The sequence below is a fragment of the Ictidomys tridecemlineatus genome, chromosome 14 (genome assembly GCF_052094955.1).
Source record: "Ictidomys tridecemlineatus isolate mIctTri1 chromosome 14, mIctTri1.hap1, whole genome shotgun sequence".
Classification (NCBI taxonomy): Eukaryota; Metazoa; Chordata; class Mammalia; order Rodentia; family Sciuridae; genus Ictidomys; species Ictidomys tridecemlineatus.
Genome location: NC_135490.1, coordinates 65661606 through 65689257, shown reverse-complemented (window position 1 = coordinate 65689257; position 27652 = coordinate 65661606). Strand labels below are relative to the sequence as shown.

General features: G+C 38.4%; 1 pseudogene; it reads right to left on the bottom strand.

Moving 5' to 3' along the window:
* The window catches only part of LOC101962164 (ras-related protein Rap-2a-like), a 137753-nt pseudogene that overhangs the window by 22931 nt on the left and 87170 nt on the right, over window positions 1-27652 (bottom strand).

Sequence of the window (27652 nt, the reverse complement as noted above, 5' to 3'; positions counted from 1 at the left end):
AAACAAGGAGAATTAAGATATAAAGACAACATAGAAATGCAAAGTGCAGAATGGTACAGAATACCCTTTCAGTTTATATATAAAGATGTATTACTTCCTATCTGCTTCAAAATGATCTCTAAAAGTAGCTTTCTAGAAGAGAAGCAGGTGACTGAGGCCAGGGGTTGGACAAAGTTTGATTATATTCTTTTTGTGTCTATTTCTAATTCTATACCATAAACATGTATTACCTACTAAAATACATTAAAAAAAAAAACAATCCACTACTCAGGAAAAACACCAGATTGATGATATACATCTCTATGGGGGTGGAGGTCCAGGTAGTAATATTTTCTAAAGCCTTCCAGCTATTTCAGTGGAGACCACTGCTTTAGAGAAATATTCAAATATTGGGCTTCATAGATTTTACACCAAAGTCAGCATCAGAAGGACTAAACTTTATGGGTGAGCAGAAAAAGTAGGTGTGTCGATCTCAGCTCATCTCTGGTTTGTAGTAGTCTGGAGACCCCTTTTCCCAGGAATGCCAACCACAAACCCCTCCCATTAATCTGTCCAAACCCACAGAATATACAACTCAAAGTAAACCCTAATGCAAACTGTGAACTTCAGTTAATAGCAATATTAGTACATAAATTGTAACCATGTATCTCACTAATGCAAGATGTTAGTAACAGGAAAACCATTAAAAACATTTATCAGAGTAATTCTAAAAACAATCCGTTTCCCTGCAGCTAGTACATTAATCATGGAGAATTCTGAGTCTCTCTGGCTGCAGTTGTCCAATGTTCAGCTCTTTGAGTTTTGTCATCTGTATCTCCAATTCCAATTTCTCCTTTGGCAAGTGCCTAGGATTATAGGTTCCAGCCTTGAAGTGCTGGCAATGAAAATAACACAACATGACTATGAAGAATAATACTCAGACGGCCTCGAATTTGAGTTCTGGCCACTGCTTACCAGCTTGTTTTGAAAGACTGTCTTTTCCTATGCTTAAGTTGGTGACACCAGAATACTTGTTTGGCAGCATAATAAAAATCAGTAAGAGTTCAAGGGTAGAGTGGGCAATGATCACACTTTGGTTTGGATAAGTGGTCCCCAAAGACCTATGTGTTGAAGGCTTGGTCCTCAGCTTTCTGGGCTACTAGAAAGTGGTGAAAGCTTTAAGGGGTGGGGACTAATTGGAAGAATTTTGGTCACTGGAGCTAAGCTGTTGCCAGCTGCCATCAGGTGCACAGGCCTCCCGCACCACCTGCTCTCACCATGATGTGCTGTGTCATCACAAGCCCAAAGCAACAGGGACAAATGACCATGGTCTGAAACGTCTGAAACTGTGAGCCAAAATAGATCTTTCCTCCTCATCAGTTGATCATTTCAGGTATTTTATCATATGAAAGAAAGCTGATGAATACAAGTTCCTTTTATCATAATCTGATAATGTGTTGTGATTAACTTAAAAATTTGCTTTTAAGTAAAAATAATTTAAACTCTAACCCTGTGGGACAGGCCCCTGTCACTTGCTAAAGGCAAAAAGATAAGATAAATTCCAACCTTTCCTTCCCTCAATGCCCTTCTAGTTAATGAAGTCTCATGGGAAGAGCCAACACAATGTTAGCCAAAGTCAATGTTATAGTTTGGATCTGGAATGTTTCTCAAAGTGTCACGAAGGCTTGGTCTGCAATGAAGCCGTGTTCAGGGCCATGTTCAGAGGGGAGGCTTGTGAGAAGTCACTGGATCATAAGGTCATTGTCTTCATCAATGGATTCATGCTTCGAGGGATTCTTTGCTGAATGGAATGAATCCATTCTATTACTGGGAGGCAATGGAAATTATGAGAGGTGGGGTGTAGTTTAGAGGAGTTGCATACCGTTGGGGACTCCATCTTTTCCCCGGATCATTCTTTTCTCTGTTTCTCTCCTACCTGCCCTGAGGTGAGCTGTTTTTACTTTGCCATGCCCTTCCTCCATGATGTACGGCCTTACCAGAGGCCCAGAAGACATGGAGCCAGCTGATCACAGACTGAAACCTCTGAAACTTTGAGCCAAAATAAACCTTTCCTTCTTTAACTTGTTTTTCTCAGGTATTTTTGTCACACCAACAAAAAGTTGACAGTAGAGTTAACATTTGGAAAACTTAAGGAATTTTAAGTATTTTGTCTCAGAAAAATTTTGGATAGGTATGAAAAGGGATGTGCCTGTCATCTGCTTCTTTTTCAAGAATTTTGCATCCTTTCTTCTTTACTTTCCCCTGTCCTCTCTCTTCTTTTCCTTCTTCTCTTTACACAAGTGTTTAGTTGTTGGTCTGCCATTCCCTCCCCAGAAGGATGAGGGGAATTGATTTGAAATCTGTTATGCATTCTGTGTACATCTTGTCCCAGACTACTGTGTTGAGAATGCCTGTGCTATTTAATGTAATCTCATTCATCATTGTTGGGAGTGAGAGTGTACTAAGTATGTGAAGCAAAATAACAGGCAAATCTATTTAACACAGTTATTATTGTGGCATCCTGGCCTTAGGAAACCCAACTGAAGAAATGCTTGCAGAGCTGCCACCATGTTCCTGGCTCTAACATACAACAATAAGGTAACTGGTCTCTGCTTTCAAGGAACTGATGGTTCAGCAGAGTATGATGGCTGTAAACACCTGCAGTGTGAGGTAATGTAGTGTCACAGCCTTGTCACCTCTGTGATATGACATCACATCCCTTCAGACCTGGAACCTTAACCACATGGACTAGGGAGACATAGTCATAGACATAAGAGCAACTGCTCATATCCATGCCTGCTCAGCACATCAGTGGATTCACTTAGAGAATATTCTAGTGTTTTACAGTATTTCTGCCTCTTGGGTAAAGAAAGTACAGTTGAGAATGTCTACAAATTTGTACAATTCATTTTCACATGGGAGGTAGAGGGCGTGGAATTGGTCTCCACTGATGAATGTCTATAATAGAAAACATTTAACGATAAATTCTTTTTTTTTTGATTTTTCAGGTACATGTTTAGTAATCACTGTTGTCTGAGGAAAGAGTGAAAATGATGACTTTGTCCTGGTCTTAGAGAACCTTTAGTGCCTAGGAAATATTGTTATCTATTGTTCAACAGCTCAACAATAGATAATAATATTTGTTAATAGATAACAATATTAAATAATATAATTTAATTTTATAATAGAAAACAATATTAAACAGATAACATTTGTTATCTGTTTAATAACAGTTGCAAAGTTTAACTTCAGTTCAGGATAGGGCCTAATGCATATCTGAGATCAGTCAAGTTGGCACTAATGTGTTTCGACTGTAGGTGGTTTGAAACCTGGGTTCATCTTGCCAACAACACCATCCCAATTTCTTGACTTCAGTATCTTCCTCAGGGGGAAAAAAAGGGAATTGTCAACTTCTGCAGAGTCAGACACACCTGACCTTCTTGATGCCCCAGGGGCTATGAGTGGATGACAAGACACATGTTATTTTCATTAGTAAAGTTCTACTAAAGCATTGTTTCAGGGGAAATGCTTGGAGTAAGAAGATGTTTGTGCAGGATTTGGTACAATGATGTTTTTCTGAAACTTCTGCAGCCAAAAATCACTTTGGACCGCCCCCAAGGCCTGAAGAATTCCTCATCCTCTCCCCTCATCCCTCAAGCTAGGACGAATGTTCAGGTTTCTCTGTGGGAGCTCCGGAATTGGAGCAGAGCCTCTAGGAGCCTATTCTCCATGCTCAAGAAGTTTGATGAGCTCCAAACGTCCCACTGAATGGTAAGTTTAACATTTGGAAGGAAGGTTTCTGTTCAGTTCTTTGTTTCGTATTTTTATGACAGAACAGAAAATGTCAACTATTTTGAAGGAAAGCCATGGCTCTGGGGGAATAATACTCAGGGGAAAACAAATCTTCCTGTCTTAACACTGCCTCCTCCCTAAAATACATTTACCTCATCCAAATTGACCTCATATTTTCTGTTGTTTCACCAAAGTCTATCAGTCAGATGAGAAAACTGGCCCAATGAAAGAAATTTTTAAACAGTGTCTGGGAATCGGTTACTTCCCCCTTTTATTTTTGTTCTAAAGGCCCACAGAATAATGAACAGTTCTAAAAATTTTTCCCATTATTTGGATGTTGATGTCTTCTTTGTTTCTTGGCCTTCATTCACCATCCCCTCCCCTTACACTGAAATTAACTCTCTGAAGTGGAAATCATTCAAGTTTGATAGGAATTAAATACTTTTTGTAGCAAACAAGCAAAACAAAAACAAATCTTCCAAATTTCTGTTATCATATCTGACCCATGTAACCATCATAGAAAATGAATGAAACTCTAGCATCAGAGAAGAACCAAAGAGACATGTGTCTTGTGATTTGCCTGGAATTGATTTGTGCTTATTACTTCAGCATCCAGATCACTTTAGCATTTGTTTTAGATTCTTCATTTTTAAAGAAGAAAATATTATTAATAATTCCATTAAAGTAAGTCTAGATGACATCAGTAGACTTCTTGGTGCTTCCAACTGTTTCCATGGCTTTTTTTTTTTTTTTGTGGGGAGGGGGAGTATGTGAGGTACATCTGCAGTGATTTAATCTGAAAGATGACAGCAAACAGTCAACTCTTTCCCAACCTTTTTAGAGAAAAAGACTCCAACATATTTCTATCAGAGTTTGCTCACTTGGTGAACTCCTTAGGTTTCAAATGGTGACAGGAGACACCTGCCAGTGTTGCACATACGGGGCTATCATCAGCCTCTTCCACTGAAACTTGTGCCCTGACATCAATACAGAGGGTCCCCATGTCACCAGTTTGTGGAAAAACATGAAAAACGATGGGTTAACTGTACATGAAATATATGTGGGAAAGAGATGCTGAGCAGCCCTGCCATACCATGTCCAGTAAGTAGTATGGATACTCTACTTACAACAGTTTTGACATTAATTTTATGGCCTAATTTATCACTATTTATTCACGTTTTTGTTTTTGCAGTGCCTCTTATTTGGCTCTAAACCCATTTTCAATAATGACCTAAAACAACAAAGACAATTTAGAAATACAAAATTTCTGTTTCTTAAGAAAGTCAATGATGGACATATATTATGTACAAATGTTTGTTGGCATTTTCTGCTCACCATGAGAGCTACAAAGGCATCAGTGATCATCCCCCAATCTCAAATCTGATAAAGAAGTATCCAATATTTGGGCTGCAGGAAAGCACTTCTTAACATGTATGAGATCCTGGATTTAATCCCCAGCATCAAAAATAAAATAAAAACAAAAACAAAAAAATAAGAGGGCTGAGGTCGTAGCTCCGTGGTAGAGTGCTTGCTTAGCACATGTGAGGCCCTAGGTTTGGACCTCAGCACCACATATAAATAAAATAAAGGTATCGTGTCCATCTGCAACTAAAAATATTTTTTAAAAACAAGAAGTATCCATATCTACTTTCAAAGTTACTACAGTAGTTGTTTTAAGACCATACGGGGCTGCAGAAAGTATGCTTTAAAAAATATTCTGAGACATTTGACTTTCATTTATATTAAGCTATTTATGTATATCATCTATTTCTTCTAAATTAATTTCATTCACTTTCAATTCCAAGTTTTTCTCAAGCTATTTATGTATCTCATCTATTTCTTCTAAATTAATTTCACTTACTTTCAATTCCAAGTTTTTCTCGGCACATAGCAAAACATGAAGTCATAGCCGCTGATGTGTGGGCACCATTAGCAGAAGTACTCAGCCTGCAGTTAAGTGATGCCAGTTTTATAAAGTGTCATCAGATGCTCCGAGTAGAAAAGTCAGTTAATTCCAATAACAGTTTGATTCTTTATCCAATTCATGACATCAAAGAAAAGCTTTTGGAAGTCTTCTCAAAGGCAAAAATCTGGATATTGTTGTGAATTCTGTCGTAAATGTGCTTACCAAGTTCAATATTGAAGATAAAATCATTCTTATTTGTAGTGAAAATATAAATAAAATCTGGTGTCGTGATAAAATGAATGCTTTTACTTAAAAAAAGTATGGAGTGGTAATATATTTGGAAATAGTGCACTAAAAATTCATAATTGAGTCTAAACAAGCTCCAATACTCTACAATGAAAATAGAAATAATAGGTGTCACAATTTACATTTTCAGAGTTACACAGAATAATGAAATTATGAAATTGTTTCAATGAAATTGATCCCAAAGTTAAAAAATAGTTTCACATGGATATCTGTCCTTTTTTATTGTAATTGGACTTTAGAAATGTTTGAGCTATTTATTTATTTACTTTTGATACTGGTGATTGAACCCAGGGGCACTTTATCATGGATATCCCCAGTCTCCTTTCTATTTTTTATTTTGAGACAGGGTTTTGGTAAGTGGCTGAGGGTCTTGCTAAGTTGCTGAGATTGGCCTAGAATTTATGATCCTCCTGCCTTGGTGAATCAAATTCTGGGTTGATTTTCAGTACTTTGGAAACATGGCCTCAATTTTAATTTACATAATATGCTCAAAATTTTATGAAACTATCCCATAAACAGAACACCAAGAACCTTTATATTTTGAAACTTTTAGACAATTGCAATGTTGCAATTATTGAAAACAAAGTTGGCAAAGAGGAAAACATTAAAGTTTATCCCTATCAAAGCAGAACATATTAAGCAATGAGTCTAATATTTCAATATTCTATGATCTCAGTTTGGCTCAAATTTTTCAAATTTTGGCTGAACTTTAGTTTTTTTTTTTTTTCACTGTAACCAAAGGGCTTTACAAGAACAATGTAGAGGAGAAAAAGTTTATTTTGGTTCATGATTTCAGAGATATCAGTTCATGGTGAACCAACTTCATAGCTCTGGGCCTGAGGTAAGGCAGAACATCATTGTGGGCATGCACAGTGGAGGAAAGCAGCTCAAGACATGGCAACAGGAATGAGAGAACATGCTATGCTCACCAGGGACAAAATATTTACCCCAAAGGCACACCTACAGTGACTTACCTCCTCCAGCCATATCCTACTTGCCTACATTTACCATCCAGTTAATCCGTACCAGTGGATTAATCTAGTAGATTATGAGGTTATAGCTCTTATGTTGTAGTCATGTTACTTCTGGAAATTCTTGCTATTTCCCATGCATCAGACCTAGGGGAAACTTCACATCTAAATCATAACAGGAAGCTCTATTTTTAATTGAAAAATATATATTCAGGTCTAGAATAGAATAAGATTGAAAAGATCTATGACATTGTACAAATAAATATACCCAAATGTTCAAAAGAATCAAGTAATTTATAGGGTGTTTTGCCTTAAAATATTTATCAAAGAATGGAGGCAAAAATGTATACAAAAATACCAGTGTTGAATTATTTCTATATTTCAGTATGAAAAACTAACCAGAATTGAAGTTATTATAGCAGAATTTGCCCTTAGCACATTTTCTCAAATAAAAATACTATACTTTTCAGAGAAGAGGCAATTGTGTAATCTATTTTATATTCTTAACCATAAAATGCAATTTTGTGAAAGAATTAAAAACAAGATCATTTTGAAAAAAATGATCAGGGAAACATCAGGGATGCAGTATTTGAGAAAGATACATCTTGCAAACCAAGTACATGGATATGTACAAAGGATAATAATTCTACTTATGTGATTTTTCAATGTTCAGATAATCAATGTCAATAAGCTTTTTATCTCAACATGTAAATTTCCATTATTTAAATATTTTAGGGATGGTTTTAGTCTTGAAATATTTTGAAAAAAGAAGTTTGCAATAGAAATATTTTATTTTTGAGATCACTTTTGAAAATTAATTTATATTCAAATAGAAATATTTTATAAGTCCACCAATATATCAAAGCCATTATTTAATCCATAAATACATACTAAAATACATATAATTTTAACTTCATTTAGTACCCTATTTTACTCTCAAGTGTTTTAGTTTGGATGATAACTGTTCACCCTAAATGCGAAATCTTAAGAGGCTAGGCCACTCAGGAAAACTGGTTTTAGCAAATCCAACTCTCATTAGAAAAAAAAAAAAAAAAACTTACTGGAAAGAGCAACAGTGCTGTGAAGTGAATTCCTTCATTTGTTCATGCATGCATTCATTCAATACCTGTTTACTGAGTGAGCACCTCCTGAAGCACTGGATGGTAGAGACTGAGATAAATATGGATCTTGCATTACAAAATGGTATATAGGAATGGCCTCCTTATGGAACTGGTGTTTAAGTTGATGGTTGAAAAATTGCTAGAGCATAGGATGAGGGAAAAGGTGGAGTGGGATGAGGTTGGAGAGGTAGGCAGAAGGGGTTGAAATACCTGTAGGTCACAGGTAGGATCTGGACCTGGCCCACCAGTCAGACAAAATAATTAATGGTTTTAAACAGAAAAATCGACTTTAGTTGATTTATTTTTTAAAATAGAGATCACTTTTCAAGATGGAAAATTAACTGAAGAGGATCAGAGTGAACACTCTAAAGACCAAAAGACTATGGAGGAAGATGAAAAGGAGGTTCTCCAGGTAAGGAATGATGAGGACTAGCCTTGTTAGCAATGGAGATAGAGTGAATGAATTCATGCTATTTAGATGTCAGAAGAGAGGATTTGGGGTTGGAGTGGACAGAGTGAGGTAGGAAGGGGAACAAAGGTATCAGGGTATCAAGGATGACTCTCATGTTGTTGACCCGAGCAATGATATTTGGATACTGTTTATCTCCAGGTAGAACAGATTTGGGGGCAAAAAGAAGACAAGCTTGTTTCGGGGTATGCTATGCTAATAGTGTTGGTCAACTGCCCAGATGCAAATGTCCAGCAAACTTTGTGCATGCCATCTGGAGTTCAGGAGAACAGTTTGAGTTGGAGACTGTTCTAGTCTAGTTTTTTTTAGCCATTGTTGCAGAACATATGGCAAAACGAGATAAACAAGGAGTGGGAATAGCAGAATGAACAATGGAAAGTTTCGGTGTGGTGGTAAGGTTTGGGGACAAAAAGTGTAGCTTGAGATGACAATAGAGAATAAAAGACTAAAAGGGGTTTATAGAGGGGACATGATGGATGAAAACAGAGATATGGGGTTCAGTATTAGGAACTGAGAATTTCCTGAGTATGTTAGTATGTTAGATACTCAGGTCTCTTACAATTCAGTTTTTTTCTAAAAGTGGGCTGTCATGTGGGGTTTGGGGGATTTTTTTTTCCTCATGAAAGGTTCATGGCAATGGTCTGTAGGCAGTTACAAGTCTGTATGAAAAAGCATGAAGTTTGGAGAAGTGATACTGGTGACTGGTGGTGACGAGGGTGGCAATATGTGTCAATGGGGACAGAGAGAATCCTGCTACCTGCAATGGCATTTGTAGACACAATGACACTGTGGTTTGGTTAACTTCGGCTGACAGACATTTTCATCTGCCTGGTCCTTCTCTACTATTTGCCATGATGTCCCCTCAGTCATAGCAGGCTGAACTCAATGACACTCTTTCCAGATGGGAAGGAAGGATGGAAGCCTCTGAGCTACTTGACTGTTGCTGGGAAATGGAGGTGCAGTGGTTTCATATCAAGATTAATGTGTGGTCTGGGATGGTGATTCCTGCTATTGAACTCTTTTTAGCCTACAAATGGTTCCTAGCTATTTTGTACACTATACTCTACATAAGTAGAATGAATAATTGACTCAGCTCGGTGTTAAGTGCTTGTAGTCTTGTGGTACTAATGTCCACATGTTCAATATTTTAAAACAAATTCTGCCATTTACTGGTGATCAGGATACATGAAGAAGTGATACAGAAACATTCAACTCCCCAGTCTAATTAACTCCATGCCACGTTTGTTCTCTTATTCATTTTTGTTCAGACATAGCTTCATTACTTGAGCAAATGGTTTAGAAGTTTCCTTAGGAGGATTGTCTTGACTGTAGTAAAAGACCAGGAGTATCTTGAAACATAGGGTAGTTTCAAACTGAGGAGTATCAGGAGCTTCAGGATAGAAACTCTCTTGCTGTGGGTGGGGACTTTGCACAGGGGATTTTATAGTACAGTACAGCACAGCTAATACTCCTGGTAGAGGAGGGGCAGATGGGTGACCCTGTTTCTTGGGATGTGAAAAAGTCTCCACTCCACCAAGATCCATGTAAAATGCTCCTCTGGGATCTAAATCACTACATTTACCCACATGAGCTGGGGAAAGCCCTAAACATTCATTTAAGCCTTTTAAGGATATACTAAACCCAGTTTCAGAGCAATCCAGGAAAGTTTCTGCGTTTGATCAGGAAGAGCAGATACAAGTCAGACGAAACTTAGAATGTGTACATTATGACAGACAAGATATAAAAGAAAATGCTTTTTTTTTTTTTTTTTTTTAAAATAGCTTGCCATCTATGCCAAACTGATACATTCTTGGCATTGGGGAGGATAATGATTGTTGGTTCAGCTGGGTTAGGAAGACAAGGGTTAATTTTATCTCCTCATGGAGTTTGTTTGAATGGAGAGCAGACAGCATGCCACCCAACACTCTTGATTTCCAGGTGAGCCGTGGAAAACTGAGAGAGGCAAAGTGACTCTCCCAAGGTCCTCCAGTAAAAGAACCGGGATCATATCATAACATGTTGGCACCAAGAGCAGTGCCATGTCACTTGGCCATCCAGTGTCTCCACTGCAGCATTCTTTTCTTTAGTTCCAAGAATGCAACTGACGTGGGAGGAGAGGTCACTCTTGATTCAGGTGTGCCTGGATCCCAGAGCCTCTCACCTCTGTCTCTGAGAGAGGAAGTGGTACTTGAATGGAAGAAGGTAGCCCTCTTTGAAGCTAAGTCTCTTCTTGGTTCCTGGGTCTCCCTACTCTTTTGATTCTCTAAGTCCCTCTTGTCCTTATTCACTGGTTGTTTTCTGATCTTACTACTAAGTTCCTGATTTGCCCCCCCACAGCCCTATGTTCTACTCTCTTGGATGGTCTCATACTTTCCATGTCCATCAATCACTTATACCTTAATGATATCCAAACTCATAGTTCAAGTTAAAACTTCTTCTCTGGGCTTCAAAGCCCATAGAGCATCCAAGTATATTCTCCCAGTATGTGGTTGACAGATCTATATTCACAACACTTAACTTTTTGTAATCTCTTACTGATTCTGAAATACAGGAGAGCCAAGGCACACAAGGCCCTCCATGACTAAGCGTCAGTCTAGTTCTCTGATGTTATTTCTTTACAATCTGTGCTTTTCACTGAACACCACACAACCACCAAATGGTCATGTTCCCTTCCGTTTTTGTGTCCACACATGTGTTACAACTTATAGTTCTCAACTCTTTTCTGTGCTGACCTGTAAAGATGCAAAAGACCCTGCTATTCATAATACTTAAGCAAAAAAAGATTCTCACAGGAAAGGGGGATATTCTTTGGTGTGAAACGTTCTTGTGTATTGTTCCTATGGAGTCGGATGTACCAGAATCTTGGTGGGAAAGGATGTAGAGTTTGAGAAAGCCCTGTAGTCACCTTGCTTGTCACCCCCCTCCCTCAAAAGGGATTTTTCTCTTTCACTGAAAACAGCTATTTAAGACAGACATGACCCCCACCCTTTCCCCCTGTGAAACAGAGGCATTCATTGTCCCCAGTGAATTTCCGCTCCTTTAGACAAAATGATCTCTCTCTGTCACCACTGAGACAGAGTTCGTTCTGAAGCCTGAAGGTTTCCCCTGCTTAATTGATGAGAAACTAATAAAGCATGCCCTGTTCCTCAGAGTACAGCCTTCTTAATGGCAGGATCCTCATATCGCTTTTGCACACATATTAAATTGCAGTCCAGAAGCCAAATCTCCTACTTTTTGCAAACTTAATGGAAAGTTGGGGAGGCAGGCAGCAGCAATGGGTAAATGATGAACAAGAGCCACTGTGTGCCTGGAGTTATTAGATTTTCTCTGAGGCAGTCACAGAAAAATGCTCCTAAACCTTATCTTAGAATAATAGATTTTTGAATCAGAAGGGACCTAAAGGTTATCAGAATTTAAAGGTAATCTGCACCCAGGGTAGAAATTCCATCTGAAGTGACCCTGAAAAATGGTCATATTTAGCTATTTTTTTTCTTTTTGTGGTCCGGGGGATTAAATCCAAGGATGCTCTGCTCCTAAGCTATATTCTCAGACTTTTTATTTTTTACTTTAAGACACAGTCTCACTGAGTTGCCCAGACTGGCTTTGAACTTGTGATCCTCCTGTCTTAGCCTCCCAAGAGGCTGGGATTACAGATATGTGCCACCACTCTTGACAAGTCTTCATAAAATACACTCCCAGAGATGAGAAGCTCACCCCAGCACGAGGCAGCCATTCTTTGTTAGAAAACAGAAAGCTTATGTTAGCAAGTACTCACTTGATAGTTGACTAAAAATAGGATCTACTCCTAGAATACATTTCTGGATGGGGCCCAAAGTAAATTTTCTCCATATTCATTTCTTGTGGATATACATAGATAGAGCTCCATAATTCAAATCGAAAGACTCCTGGAAATGGAGGGACTCTTAATCCAGTGTCCATAATAACCTGGAATTATGTGTAAAGTACCAACCTTGGGCATTCTGTTTCACGGCCAGACAGAAATGTGTTGTGGACTCCAGTGGTTTTGCAGCATGAGGACATCTAGAGAGGTAGTGACACCAATCTCAAATAATGTAGAATGTTGATTGAAATAGGTGAAAGAGAACAGATGAAAAGTAACCTCTTCAATGGATTTCTTCTATAAACTGTCATAGCATTTACCTTAATTAAATTAATTTATTATTGTGGTACATATTATTCATTAATTCGTATCGTGTAGATGGATTTTCAGATGTTTTTGGAAAATTCTGAGATCTGATCAGGCATCTGGCTTCTACATATTAAAAACAGATTACTGTTTTTTTTTTTTTTTAATTTTTTCCTTCTTTGACCTGAAAATTGAGTCTCTTGACATGGAATACTTATTTGTTTTGGAGGACTATGTTTTTATACTTTTCTTCCTTTTAATAAGTATCTTAGTTTAGGCTGCTTGTTATAGATGAGGCATCCCGAGAAAGTTCATGTGTGAGACAATGCAAGAATGTTCAGAGGTGAAATGATTACGAGAGCTGTAACCTAATGAGTGGACAAATCCATTTGATGGATTAACAATCTGAATGGATTAATGAGAAAGAGTGTGGCTAGAGGAAGCAGGTCACTGCATGGTTGCCCCTGCACTAAAGCTCTCTCTGTTTCCTGGCAGTCATAAGATGGGCAGCTTTCTGCCACCATATCCTGCTGCCATGATATTGTGCCTCACCTTGAGCAGGGAGTGATACAGTTGGGTGACCATGGACTGAACATTGAAACTAAGCCAAGAAAACTTATCTTCCTCTAAATTGTTCTTGTTGGATATTTTGGTCACAGACACAGAGCTGACTAAAACACTGCTATAATAGAATATCATAAACTGGAGATGTTTAAACAACAAAAATAATTTATTACAGTTCTAGAGGCCAGGATGTCCAAGACCAAGGTTCCAGCAGATCCTGTGCTGGTGAGGCTCTCTTCCTAGTTGCAGATATCTGTCTTCTTGAATCCTTACATAGAAGAGAACACAAAGGGAGGAGGCAAACTTTCCCCTGTTTTTTCTTCTGGGGGACCAGTCTCATTTATAAGGGCTCTAGTCACTGGTCATTCCCAGAGGTCTTACCTTCTAATGCCATCCTAGAACAGGTTAAGATTTTAACATAGGAATTTCAGAGGCATAAAAATATTCAATACACAATGTTGCTAAGTCTCTCCTTTTCTTTTTCTATTGTCTCCTCTCTATCCATGCAACCTTCTGGTATTGAGAAAGCCACCAGGCTGGGCAAAATCAATCAGGGTTGCAACAAAGAAGAGTCGCAAGACTTCCTTCCGGGAACTTGGATGGTTCTATGGGAAGGTAGGCTGACATGATAATTAGACCTCAGGCACAAGAATTATAAAATTTGGGTTATCATTAAATGCTGCCATTTCTTGTGTGAACTTGGTCATACTGTTTCTCTTCAAGCTTTAGGCTCTTCTGTAAAACAGGGAAAATAATAGTACATATCTCATAGAAGTGGTATCAGTATTAACTGGGGTGATGTATGTGAAAATCAGAGCATAAATCCCAGTGGCTTGGGAGGCTGAGGCAAGAAGATCATGGATTCAAAGCCAGCCTCAGTAATTTAGTGAGGCTCTAAACAACTGAGCAAGACCTTGTTTCTAAATAAAATACAAAAAAAAAAAAAAAAAAGCTAGGGATGTGGCTTAGTAATTATGTGCCCCTGGGTTTAATGCCTGGTTAAAAAAAATGCATAGCTTATGCTCACAAATCTTGAGTGAAATCTTAATTTTCTTCTCCATTTTCTTCTTCTTCATCTTCTCCTTCATCATCATTATCATCTTTTTCATCACTCTCATTGTGATTATTAACATCTTCTATATTCATGAATTGATACTTAGGCTGTATTCATGGCAAGCCACTGGCATGGGATCAATTGGAGCAACTAGAGTCTTCTGGAGTCTTCACTTGGTGGAGACTATTCTTTGGGTTCCTTGAAGCTATAATGACTAGAAGAGTGAGTAGTTTGGATAATAACTAATTAAAGAGGCCTGAAGCTCAAGACGAGATCTCATTTATAAAGCATTGCCCATCATCAACAAGGCCAGAGTTTTGCAAACTTTCTCTGAAAAGGGATAGATGATAAATATTTTTATGGGCCTCTTTTGCAAGCCTTATACTGTCTGTCACAACTACTCAATTCTGTTAGAGAGCAAAACCAGCAATAGACAATGCAGGAATGAATGTTCCTGTAGAATTTTATGTATGGATATAAAATTTTAAATTTCATATATTTTTTTATTATAAAATATTCTTTTACTTTTTTTCCCTTAGGCATTCAAAATTTTCAGCCAATAAAAATAGAAAAACAACTCTTGCTCATGGGGCATATAAAAAGATGCAGCTGGTTGGATTGGGCCCACAAGCCAATTGGTCAACTATGGCAACTTAGCACAACTGCTTTCTGCACCTCAAACCTCTAGTGACTTCCTTTTATTGTTCAGGGAGCTTTTGATGTTCTCCAGGAGTGATGTGCCACAGAAGGAAGGAATATTAGTTCTTGCCTTCGTGCTTCTTCAGGAAAGGCTCTTGGCTTAACAGCAAGCACAGAGTGAGCCAGGTCCAACCAGTGCAGTCAGCTGTGTGAAAGGTTCTCTTAGGTTCAGAGTGGAAGGAAGAATGTAACCTGACGTCAAGTAAGAGAGGATGATGAAGTTCAACTGTTTTTCCACAACAGATCTGATACATCCTATTTTGCCTTTCAGCAAAGATGCCCTGAGGAATGCCCTTCTAACATTACAGCTTGTTACTGAAAGAAAAGGCTTTAAAATGGAGGGTGAGTGAAGAGGGAAAGGAATATTGAGCAGATCTTTGGAGCCACGTAGGCAATTTGATAAGGGATTTTCTAGAGACACACTGCTTAATCTTTTCTACTTGTTTCTTTTCACAGTCTATCAAGAAAGTTTTCCTATCCTGAAAACTTGTAGAAGTGAGTTGGAAGCATAGACCTCCTACACTGCTGGGGCTGCCAGTCATGCATGCAAAAGATCTGAGGCCAGCCAGCAAGCTGCCTGATGGACTGCAAATGAAGCCAGGTTCTTCCTATGGAGTCTAGGTTTTCTTTAAGGGAGGAAATTTCCCTGGCTTCGTCAGCAAGCTGCTGTGGTTCACTGTGGCCAATTCTTGAGAGATATGAGCTCAAATGAAGTTTTTCAGCAAAAGAAAATGAAACAGAAAATGAGTTTCAATCATAGCTTATAATACATCCAAAGTTGGTTTGTGCCTTGATATTTTGCTGGAATCTGTTATTTGACTTTGATTGAGACTTTAGAGAGTAGAATAGCTCCATACTGACTTCGGTGTCATTTCTGCTCTCTCTGGATTTGTGTGCAATCAATGATTGTGTGATTGTCTAGGTTAACCAGATATTTAATGTTATTCAGATGCACATGGAATATGCTTTGAATTTTTTATGCATATGTGAACATTCACTTTCATAAAAAAGAAAGCATTCAAGATGTAACCTGGAATGAAAAATCTCTTAATGTGTTTATATGTTGAAATTCTATCAACCAAATGCTGAGAGAATTATTTGTTAATGCTGTTCATTCGATACAAACACTATCAAGTACTTTCAAACTTTTGAACAAGCAGGGAAATGGATTGATGGTTATGCAAATTTAAGTATTATAGATTAGTTGGATAACATTATGAAGGATTCTTATACATGTTTTGAGGCAGAAAATGCTTATAAACATTTAAATAGTAATACCACAAAGCAGGATAGTGATGAGTATATCACATTATACTACAATGTTTATATAATTGATTCATGTTATAACCTTCAAAGCATTTAGAAATCTTAAAAATCTTTTTAATTTTTTTGTCATTTAATTACTTTTAGGTCATGAAATCTTTTAAGACTAAATACTGTTTGGAATTCTTTCACATTTTGTGAAGAACATTTCAGAGAAGATTGTCATCTTTATAAACACAAAACTTCATGAGATGAAAAACTCTAAAGTCATGTTCTATGTATCTATTGCCACATCTATCTATCTATTTGATCCAAACATAATAAAAAGTTTTAAAAGTATGTCGAAAAGAATAAAGTGCGACAGCAAAAAGAGATGCTCACAAAAATCTTGCTTCTTTCTTAACTAGTCTTGATTGAAAGTGAACATCAATTAAGCAGCTGCTAAAACATTTAATGATAAAAATGTAATATTTAAAAAATAATATTCCAAATCTCATAAATTCATTATCTGAGAATAGTATTTTGACTTTAGTCGTAAGTTGATTTATAACACTTGGCCATTTGGTATTGGGCCAAAATACTTGTGGTTTCATTTATGGACTTCAGTATTCTCTTCTGTATTTCAGAGGCTGAAAGCCTGAAAACTGTATTTCTAAGACATCCACTGACGGAAAGATGAGAATGTAAAAGAAGGAGAGATTCTGCTTGTTAGATTTTGCTCTTAGCTATCATTACTAATGAGAACATGGGGCGCATGGCCTCTTGGTTCTGGCAGCAACAACAGCAACTGGGAGCTGCTGCAACCGTCCACAGTGATGGCAGGAGGTGATCACAGGCTGCAGAAGTGTCAGCAATGAGTCTTGCAGTATCTGTGCAGAGAGGGTGGTGGGTGTGGGGTGGGAAAGCAGGGCTGGTTTTTTAATTTCATATAGAAAAAGTGGAAAATAAGGTTATAAATTAAGATGGGCTAGACATTAGAGATCCTGTAAACTGTTCCAAAATGTTGGTGTTTCCTCTGTGATGGAGATATTTGTTAGGTCTATGTGGAGGGCCACCTATTATAGATAGCATCTTCACTCGACCTGAGCCAAGAAGGTCTCAATGTGGCATTGCTCTGTGACTCCTCCCACTTTGCAACATGCAGAGATCCCTGCCTACCCTAGGCTGGGGAGTCTGCTTCCTTTTTTATGTAAATTTTAAAAAATTTATATATGACAGCAGAATGCATTACAATTCTTATTACATATATAGAGCACAATTTTTCATGTCTCTGGTTGTATACATAGTGTATTCACACCAATTCGTGTCTTCATTCCTGTACTTTGGATAGTAATGATCATCACATTCCACCATCATTAATTACCCTATGCCCCTCCTTCCCCTCCAATCCCTCTGCCCTCTCTAAAGTTCATCTATTCCTCCCATGCTCCAGCTCCCTATCCCACTATTGCAGGTAAATGGGTGGAGTTAGAGAAGATAATGCTAAGTGAAGTTAGCCAATCCCGAAAAACCTAATGCCCATGTTTTCTTTGATATAAGGAGGAAGTGTGCTTTCTTATAGCTCTGGACTTGGGCATAACCCATTAGGCTTGGACAGCCTACCTCCTATCTTATTTGCCAAAAGAACATTCCATCGAAATCTTTTTGAAGCCTTTTTTTTTTTATATAAATAAAGAAAACGTGGGTTCTCATTTCTTCTCAGGGCTCTCATTCCTTCCAGTGTAGAAGCAGGACCCCTAAGGTTGCAGAGTGGTCCCGCCCTTGCTTTTCAAAATTATTTCTGTGTTGTGTGATTTTTTGCGATATTTCTCAGTCAGCACATTTCACACAAAGGAAACCTAAATTTCATAGCCTGTGTGGAATGTGGGAGAGAAGTATAGGAATCGAGAAGAATAAGAATAGAGGGATTTAGCTGTTTTTTTTTTTTTGTTGTTGTTGTTAGATCCAAAACTATTTGAACATCCAATGGGGTAATTCTTTTCTCCTATGTGACATATTTTTTCACCTTTATTTTTCTTATTCATAGAGATAAGACAAAATGTTATAAAAGAGGTTACATTCCTAGCATTCCTAGAAAGAACAGATAAGTCTATTTTGAGCTCTTGTTAGAGAACTTGGAAGCACAAATATGAATGCCCCTATTATTGATCTTAACATTTTTATACATTTTAAAAAGCATTATTTAATTTATGCTTCAAGTAGACCAATGAGGTACGTTTAATTGTTATCCTGATTTTATAAATGAAGGAATGAACGATCATTCTGCTAGATGATTTTCTCAGACAAGTTAAGGGAGTGCCAGTATTCAATCTTGGATTATCTGACTTCTGGTTTCTATTTTCTCACTAATTTAGTTTTCTCATGAGGAAGGTGTACTTTTCCTTCTCTAAAGTTTAACATAGATTACTTTCTCTGTCAAGTCTGTTGTGCTACTAAGATTTCACAGATTCATAAATATACATGTTGAAACCAGACTTAGGACACTGCTCTTTCTTTGTTTCTTTTTTAAAAATTGGTTCTTTTTAGTCATACATGACATTAGAGTCCATTTTGTTATAATTATACAAGCATGGAATGTATCTTATTCTAATTAGGATCCCAATCTTGTGGATATACACAATGTTGAAATTCACTGTGGTGTCTTTATAAATCTACATAGGAAAGTTATGTCCGATTCATTCCACTGTCTTTCATTTTTCTCTTTCCTCCCTTCCCTTCAGTCCTCTCTGTTCCCTTTCTCTACTCATAGTGGGTTAGCTTCCATATATCGGAGAAAACAGACGACTTTTGGTAGTTTGGGATTGGCTTATTTCATTTTGCATGATAATCTTCAGATCTGTCCACTTAGATAATGCCATAAAGTCATTCTTCCTTATGATTGAGTAATATCCCATTGTGTATATATGCCATATTTTCTTTATTCATTTATCTGTTGAAGGACACCTAGGTTGGCCCCATAGCTTAGCTCTAGTGAATTGTGCTGCTGTAAACATTGATGTGGCTGTGTCACTATAGTATGCTGACTTTAAATCCTGTGTACATACACCGAGGAGTGGGATAACTGGGTCAAATTGTTCCATTTCTAGTTTTTTGAGAAATTTTTGTACTGCTTTCCAGAGTGGTCGCACCAATTTTTAGTCCCCCGCCTACAATGAATGTATCCTTTTCCTCACACCCTTGCCAACATTTATTGTTACTTGTATTCTTGATAATTGCCATTCTGGCTGGAGTGTGCTTAGACCAGAATTCCTGAACCTACTAGAAGAAAATGTAGGCCCAAAACTCCATCATGTCAGCTTAGCAACGGACTCCCTCAAATAAGATCCTAAAGCACAGAATTAAAATAAAAGCATCAATAAGTCGGGTGGCATCAAACTAAAACGCTTCTTCACAACAAACAATCAAGAGCACGAAGAGTGAGCCTACAGAATGGGAGAAAATCTTTGCCACCTATACCTCAGATAAAGCATTCATCTCTAGGACATAGAAAGAGCACCAAAGCCTTAATATCAAAAAAACCCAAATAATCCATTCAATAAATGGACAAAGGAACTACACAGGCACTTCTTAAAGGAAGAAATGTGTACAGTCAAAAAATAAATGAAAAAAAATGTTCAACATCTCTACCAACTAGAGAAATGCAAACCAAAACTACACTGAAATTTCATTCTCACTCCTCTGTTTCTTTTTGTTTTTCTTTCTTCTTCCTCTTCCCCTGCCCCTTCTCCTTTTCCTCCTCCTCCTCCTCCTCTTCCTACTCCTCCTTCTGGTACTGGCAATTTAAAGCAGGAGCAGTTTATTGATTTTTCTTTCTTTCTTTTTTTTTTCAAGACAGGATCTTGCCATGGTGCTTAGGGCCTTGCTAAGTTGCTAAGGCTGGCCTCAAACTTGCAATCCTCCTAGCTCTGTCTCCCAAGTAGCTGGGATTACAGGTATGCATTTCTGCACCCTGCTAGTTATTGATTTTTATTCATTAAAATATTTCTTCAAATTAGTTAATTTTAAATAAACATATTAGGGAATATATATATATATATATGTATGTTTCTGCATATCTAAAAGGTCTTTCACATGTGCAAAACAAAAGGGCTATTTAAAAATTCTTTGCACATAGACTTCTCCCTTAGAAGTTGATACGTGGTTGTACTGTTTTCTGGCATTTATTTTTGTTGAGAAATACAAAGTGAACTGGATATTGTTTAATTTTTATATCATTTTTAAAAGTTTATGTTTTTTTCTGGATGGAAGTTTTAAATGCTATTTTATAAAAACTTTTTGCATAAAGCTAGAAAATGTCTGTCTGCCTATTAATGTCTTTTCACTAATCTCTGTTGTGGAGACTTTTTTTTTTAAGCTGTAGACGAAGACAATACCTTTATTTTGTTTATTTATTTTTACGTGGTGCTGAGGATCCAACCCAGTGCCTCACACGTGCAAGGTAAGAGTTCTATTGCTGAGCTACAACCCCCGGTCCCTGTCGTGTAGACTTTACTCTGCATGGACATTATGTTTGTCTAGGTTTACTAAAGAACAGTCTGAGACCAAGAGAATATGTTCAGGCTTCATAATCCCAGGAAGGCAAAGTTGAGAGTAAGGCAAAAAGGTGGGCAAATATGGTGTGTGAGTTACTGAGCTGGCCGTAGATTCATAAAATATGTAACTGATTCATCAGTTGTGAATACCTCTTCTAGAGAGGTGCTACGGAACCACTGTACCTTAGAACTATCCTTCTGGGCAGAAAGACAGGAACTTGCCTGTTGATCCTTAAAGACTTTGTCTTTTGTAGCTCAATGTTCCCCCTAGTTGGGTGTTTGCTTTCCATCATTTCCAGATTCTGATATTTTGCCTCTTCCAAAAGGCAGTGGAAGAACACATTCTGGGCTCTCAAGCAAGGTGCTGGAGATCAGAAGTGTGGAAAGAAGGGTCAACACTTTTAGGGTCTATGGGACTTGGTCTGGCTAAGAGCAGCACTGGCTTCGAGCACAATGGGTCTGATGCCACACTCACCATGAGGGGCCCCTTCAAGGCAATAGTGGTGTCAGGAGATAAGACCCCAAAGTAGAGGCCCCCATTCAACAAGTGGCCAAAGGACTGAGGGGCCATTGGCTCCAAACAGAGGGGAGCATAGACAAGATTGAACATAATCATAAACCATATTTACTTTGGGTTCAAAATTTTTTCGTTACTTTTTATTTACAATCTTAATTTTAATTAATTTTTTTCTTAGTCCTTTTTGTTTGGAACTTGGGGGCATTCTTTAAATTTGCTTGAATAACTATTTAATTGCTTCCCCAGTGGTATTTCTCTTTTTTACTGCCTATGAAGACATCTTAACTCTAATATAGCGTTTTTAGTCTCTTTGAAATCTTCATTTCTTCTAGAAAATCCTGTCACTTTTTTGGGGGGTCACAATCTATTTTCCCCTAAATTAATTTTTTAAAGTTTTTTTACTTAGTTCTAATAGTAAACAATTTTTGAAGTAGTTTTTTAATCTAAATTTTTATTTTCATTTTTTTTCATCTCAGCATTCTCATCCCATAGATTTTCTTTTTAATTTTTTTTTTTGTGGTGCTGGGGATTGAACCCAGGGCCTTGCGCATGCAGGGTAAGCAGCCTACCAACTGAGCTATATCCCAGCCTATATTTTTTATTAGAGCAGTATAATTTTACTTAGTATTTGGTTCATTTTGACAAAATCACACATGCAAGGCAATTTGCATTTTCCAACCCCTCTTCTTCCCCTCTTCCCTCCCCCAATTCTTCCTCTACTAAACTTCTTTTCTTCTACATATACATAAAAGTGAAATTCCCTTTGGTATCTTTATATGTGAATATAGAAAAGTTTGTTGAATCCATTCCATTTTTCTTCCCCTTTTCCTTCCTCCTTCATTCTCTTTCTCCTTCTTTGGCTCTTCTGGTCTTCCTTATATCTTTATATAATCTCCTCCAACTGCCTTCTGTTCCTTATTTTGCTCTGGCTTCCACTTATGAGAGAAAATATCTAATCCTTGATTTTCTGAGTCTGGCTATAATGATCAATGTTGGTGAACATGTGAGGGAAAAGGCACCTTCTTACACTGTTGATGCAAATTAGTAAACCACTCTGGAAGGCAGTATGGAGATTCCCAAAAAACTAGGAGTGGAACCACCAATTGACTCAGCTATCCTGCTCCTCAGTATATATCCAAGAAATTTAAACATTGACATACTGCAGTGATGCAGCCACATCATTGATTATAGCAGCACAATTCACAAGTCAAATTACAGAATCAACCCAGATGCCTGTTAATAGATGAATGGATTAAGGAAATGTGGATATATATGTACATGTTTTAGTCCTCTTTTTCACCACTGTAACTAAAGGATCTGACCAGAACATTTATAAAGGAGGAAAAGTTTATTTGAGGGCTCATGCTTTCAGAGGTCTCAATCCATAGACAGCAGGCTCCATTCCTTGGGGCTCAAGGTGAGGCAGAACATCATGGCAGAAGAGTGTGGCAGAGGGAAGCAACTCACATGTGATCAGGAAGTAAGAAAAACTCCACTTGTCAGATAGAAATATATACCCCAAAGGCACTCCCCCAATGCCTCAGCTCCTCCAGCCACACCCCACCTGCCTTCAGTTACCACCCAATTAATCTCACCAGGTGATTAATTTACAGAGTGGGTTAAGGCTGCCACCACCCAACTATTTCCCCTCTGAACTCTCTGGCATTGTCTCACACATGAGCTTTTAGGGGACACCTCACATCCAAATCAGAACAACACACAATGGAGTCCATACATTGATGGTGATTTTTTTTTATCTTCTTCACTCCAACAAGAGTCAACCCATCCCGATAAGGTTTGTGAATTGTCTTTGGGCCCATTTTCTGTCTCTACTATGTTCTGGTTAAACTGTATCTGGGACAACCGATTTCAGTGTTTGCAGGCTTTCCTGTACTGCTGCTTATCTAGACCAATGTAGAATTTCTCCGATTTCTCTGTCCCAGCTGTCACACAAGCTCCCTGTCTCCCTCACACACAGTTCCTCAAGATGCATGATTAGAAGCATTCCTTAAGTTTCCATCTTCTCCTTTAGTGCTTTACTAGAGCCCATCTCCCCAAAACACCATTCTCAAGTCTCTTCTTCCTCCTGACATGTTTTCTGTATGCTCCAGTCCTTAGTCAGATAGAGAGAGAGAAAGGATCCATCCAAAAATGTAGGGGCAATGAATAGCCAGGTACCTGGTATTCTTGTGTTTTCTTAGCCAGGGGACCCCCAAACAGGATAGAGACGAGGACTCTAACTACCTTCTTTGAAGAGAATAGGATGACCTGGTTTTTGTCAGCATAGTATGGGAAGGGTATTTTTCAGTTCAGTTCCATTTGCTTTATAGTAAATGGAAATTTCTATCATGTTCTGGAAATGGAATAGAAACTGTCAGTTCTAGTTTTCAGTGTTAAGCTTTCATCTTTTTCTATGTTTCTGTGGGCATTTTGGGAAGACATTGTGAGAGGCTGTGGCTCCAGGGCACTTTTAGGTGGATTTCCTTTGAGTCTACCATGGACCCCAGCCAACACCCCCATATCCATGCCCACTCTTACTTAGATTAGATATCTTCTCACCATTGATAAACCCTTTACTCCTGGTTTCTACACAGGTACATTGCCACAGTCTGGCTGGGCACAAAATCACGAGCCACTCACAGCCTTGTAGATTCAAACAGCAACTCTTTATTCCCGAACTCACACCGGCATTCTACAAGCACCTTCTGGGCAAAATCCACACTTCCACTGGGCTCTGCATCCCAAAATACTCTCTGAATCCCGCGAGAACTCAAGGGGAACTTAAGGAGTGGGAGGGGCAACTGAGGCAGCAGGATACGCCCTATTCCCAGCAGGGTCCACCTTAAACCTGGAACTGCCCTAAACCCAAGGAGCGCCCTAAACCCTGATCCGCCCTAAACCGGATCGGCCCTGGTCCTTGAGCAAGGTCACCTTTCATGCAATGTCACTGCAAATGACCTGGGTCATGCCATGCATCATTCTTACTTAGCGATAGCTCTCAGCAGTACATACATTTTTTTAGTTGACTTTTTATCACTGTGACCACATACCTGACAAGGAAAAGTTTATTTTGGATCATGTTTTCAGAGGTCCAGTTCATGACTAACTCCATAGCTCTGGGACCCAGGTAAGGCAGGACATCACGGCAGAAAGGGCATAGTGGAGGAAAGCAGCTCAGCACACAACAATAAGAAAGCAGGAGAGAGCTCTGCTCATGAGGGACAAAATATAAACCCCAGTGACCCACCTCCTCCAGCCACACCTGACCTATCTACAGTTACTACCCAGTTAATCCATATTAATAGATTAATGAACTGATTAGGTTAAGGCTCTCATAATCCAATCATTTTACCTCTAAACTTTCTTACATTGTCTTACACATGAGCTTTTGGGGAACACCTGATATCTAAACCATAACATACCTCTTCTTCCTGTGCTGTCCCAAATTCAGATCATGCCTCAAGTTTCCCTTTTTGTGTGAAGCTCCTCTGACGACAACAGGCTCAGATGCCCTATCTTAAATTCCTAGGCTTCTTGGATTTGTACTGTGCATCTTACCAGGTAGTGATGAAGGTTCTAGTCTTGTGAGAGGGGTTGGATTTCTTCCACTATACTATAGACTTTTCCAGGGAAGAGGTTGTGTCTTATTTATCCTACTGTCTTCTTACAGTTCTAGACATGTAGAGGATGAGATCTTATTGTGATAGTTGCTTATGGGTACTATCTAGAAGCCATCTTGATGCTCACATTTGCTCCAAAACATTCAACATTGCCATGTCAATGATTCTTTGAGGGTAAAGGGAGAGCAAATCATCTGTAGGACAAGTTCTATTGCCTACGCATGGATCAATGCATATGAATGAACTCTTCACTGGAAAACATGTAGCATCGTAATGTGCAGATGAATGTTGTGATTGAGAGCATAGATTCTGGCAATAGGTGATTTGGGGTGGAAGCGTGTATCTGATATTGCCTAGCTGTATGATCTTTCTGTTTATTTCCTTATTTGCATAGGGGACACATACAATAAATGCTCCATAATTTTTTTATAAGGATTGAATAATTTTTGCCATTTATTTGTGAATATTTAGCAGTGCTGATGCATGATTTGTATTATGTAAGCTTGCTTTTTGTCTTTCAAAAAACACTCATATTTGAATGTTTTCTTCCTACTGCCAAGGGTCTCTAAGAAAACATAAACTTCCTCCTCTCCCCTCAATGACATGATCATCTTTACCTAGGACTTGCCCCTCCAGGGATTCTCCAGGGATTCTGTCAGTAGGAAGCCTATCCACATTTCATTCGGAATTCTTTAGATCTTTCCTTTAGGCATTCTGACACATGGAACAGGCATAGTGCAACATGGCAAGACTTGGTGGAGGGCTCTCAGGCAATATTTTGTTAGGTAACATCTTTTATTTTTCCACTTGGCAAGAATTCCCTGTTAGCCTGCTGTGGGATGGGTTCTGGGCCAAGGCTAGGAGACCTCAGAGACCTCTGACTTTGCTGTGCATGTGGGTTATGGTTTTGGTCTCCCACATCCCCCTTTGCATACATCCGGAATCAGCATGATAAAGAGCAACCTTTCCTCTAATGTGGATCATTTCTAGAAGGTAGGCAGACATGGCATTAAATTGGATAACATATCATCTTCATTATTTCTCTGTTAGTTCTTCCAGTTATTTTGGGTAGAAAACCTTAGTCTGATGCTGCCAACAATTCTCTAGCCCTGGCCAATTTTCCTTCTGAAAAAATGGAAGAGAAGGCCTGAGGTTTGGCTCATTAGGCAGGTAACTGTATGTAGCTAGCAAATAATAACCTTAGTTCATTTTCATTATGTATACCTTTAAGGGTTATATCCTAATTATGATGAGTGATCCGCAAATAGCTTTCTATTTCTGGAATAAATATGTTGCCTCTAGATTATGATACATATTTATATATGTTAAACACAACTACATCTAAACACATTAATATATAATGCATATGTGTTAAAAAGGGGTCCAGTAGAAAAAGAATATCCAGCGAGTGATAATGCATATGCAGGCAAATATGGCAAAACCCCATGAAGGAGTGCTCAAATAACCATTTGGGAAACAATGAGAGGTAGAAGGAACTTTGGAAATGATCTTGGTTTTGTTCTTTATTAACAGTGTGATCTTAGCACATTATTCAATGGACTCTTCCAATGGGAGCTAATGGTATTTCTCTTTCAAAGTTATTGTGAAACTTAAATGGTTTGTTCTACATTGCAACAACATGGAAATCTTAGTGTTCTCTTCTCTACTTTCCACTTGACCCTGATTCTACGGTGTGCACATCTTCTCTGCCAGTGGTGACCTCTACTCTCTGCTGCTTCCCTCCCTAAGAAGAATCTAGTAAAGGTTTATGTCTAATCAACAGTAAATTATCAGATGTCTTTAAGAAACTTCCTGAGAAAGAATCTCTACTGAGCACAAGGATAAGAGAGCCATGCCTGCTCCATAGTCCTGGGTCTGGGTATCTTATCCCTGTTTCCAGTCCAGCTTAAAACTATGAGGTCAGCAGCATATTTCTTCCAGGTTTCAGAGTGATAAGGAGGTCACACTGGCCAAAATATCTACCTGCTGACATTGTTAACATGAAGTTTGGAGAGTTAATTTACTCAGATTAGAGTTGACTGGTTTAGAGTTTAGTCTTGCAGGAGTGTAGGGAGTATTATTGTAAGGAGGCATCCTTATAGACAAAGAAAAATAAGGATGAGGTGAGACATCTCTGTGTCCTAGGACAGAAAGAACAGATGACTTCTCGTCTCCTCTTACCTTCCTGATGCAGCTGGTACATGCTCAAATACTCAAAGGGGAGATGGAACTTTGGGTAGGACAGCAGAAAGGTTCTGTGTCTTTCTTGGTTGGAAACTTTGATTCCTGGTTCTCAGTTTCTATCTCTCTCTCTCTCCTTTTATCTTTTTTGGGTAAGAATACCTACCACCAAAGAGCATCTTCTCTGAAATTATGAAGCTCAGTGTAGAATGTATGAGCTGGTCTTATTTCCATGATGGTGACAAAATACCTGAGATCACCCACTTATAAAGAGGAAAGGTATTTTTTGGCTTTCAGTTTCAGAGGCTTCAGACTAAGGCCACTTGACCCCATGGCTTTGGACCTGTGGTGGCACATTTCATTATGGTGGAAATGTATGGCTGGGAAGCTCTGTTCACCTCATGGTGGCTGGGCAGTAAAGAGAGAGATGAAGGGACTGGGGTCCCCATTATACCATTTAAGGGTATGCTCCCAAAAGACCTGACTTCCTTCTATAAGATCCACCTCTTAAAGCTTCCATTACCTCCAGTG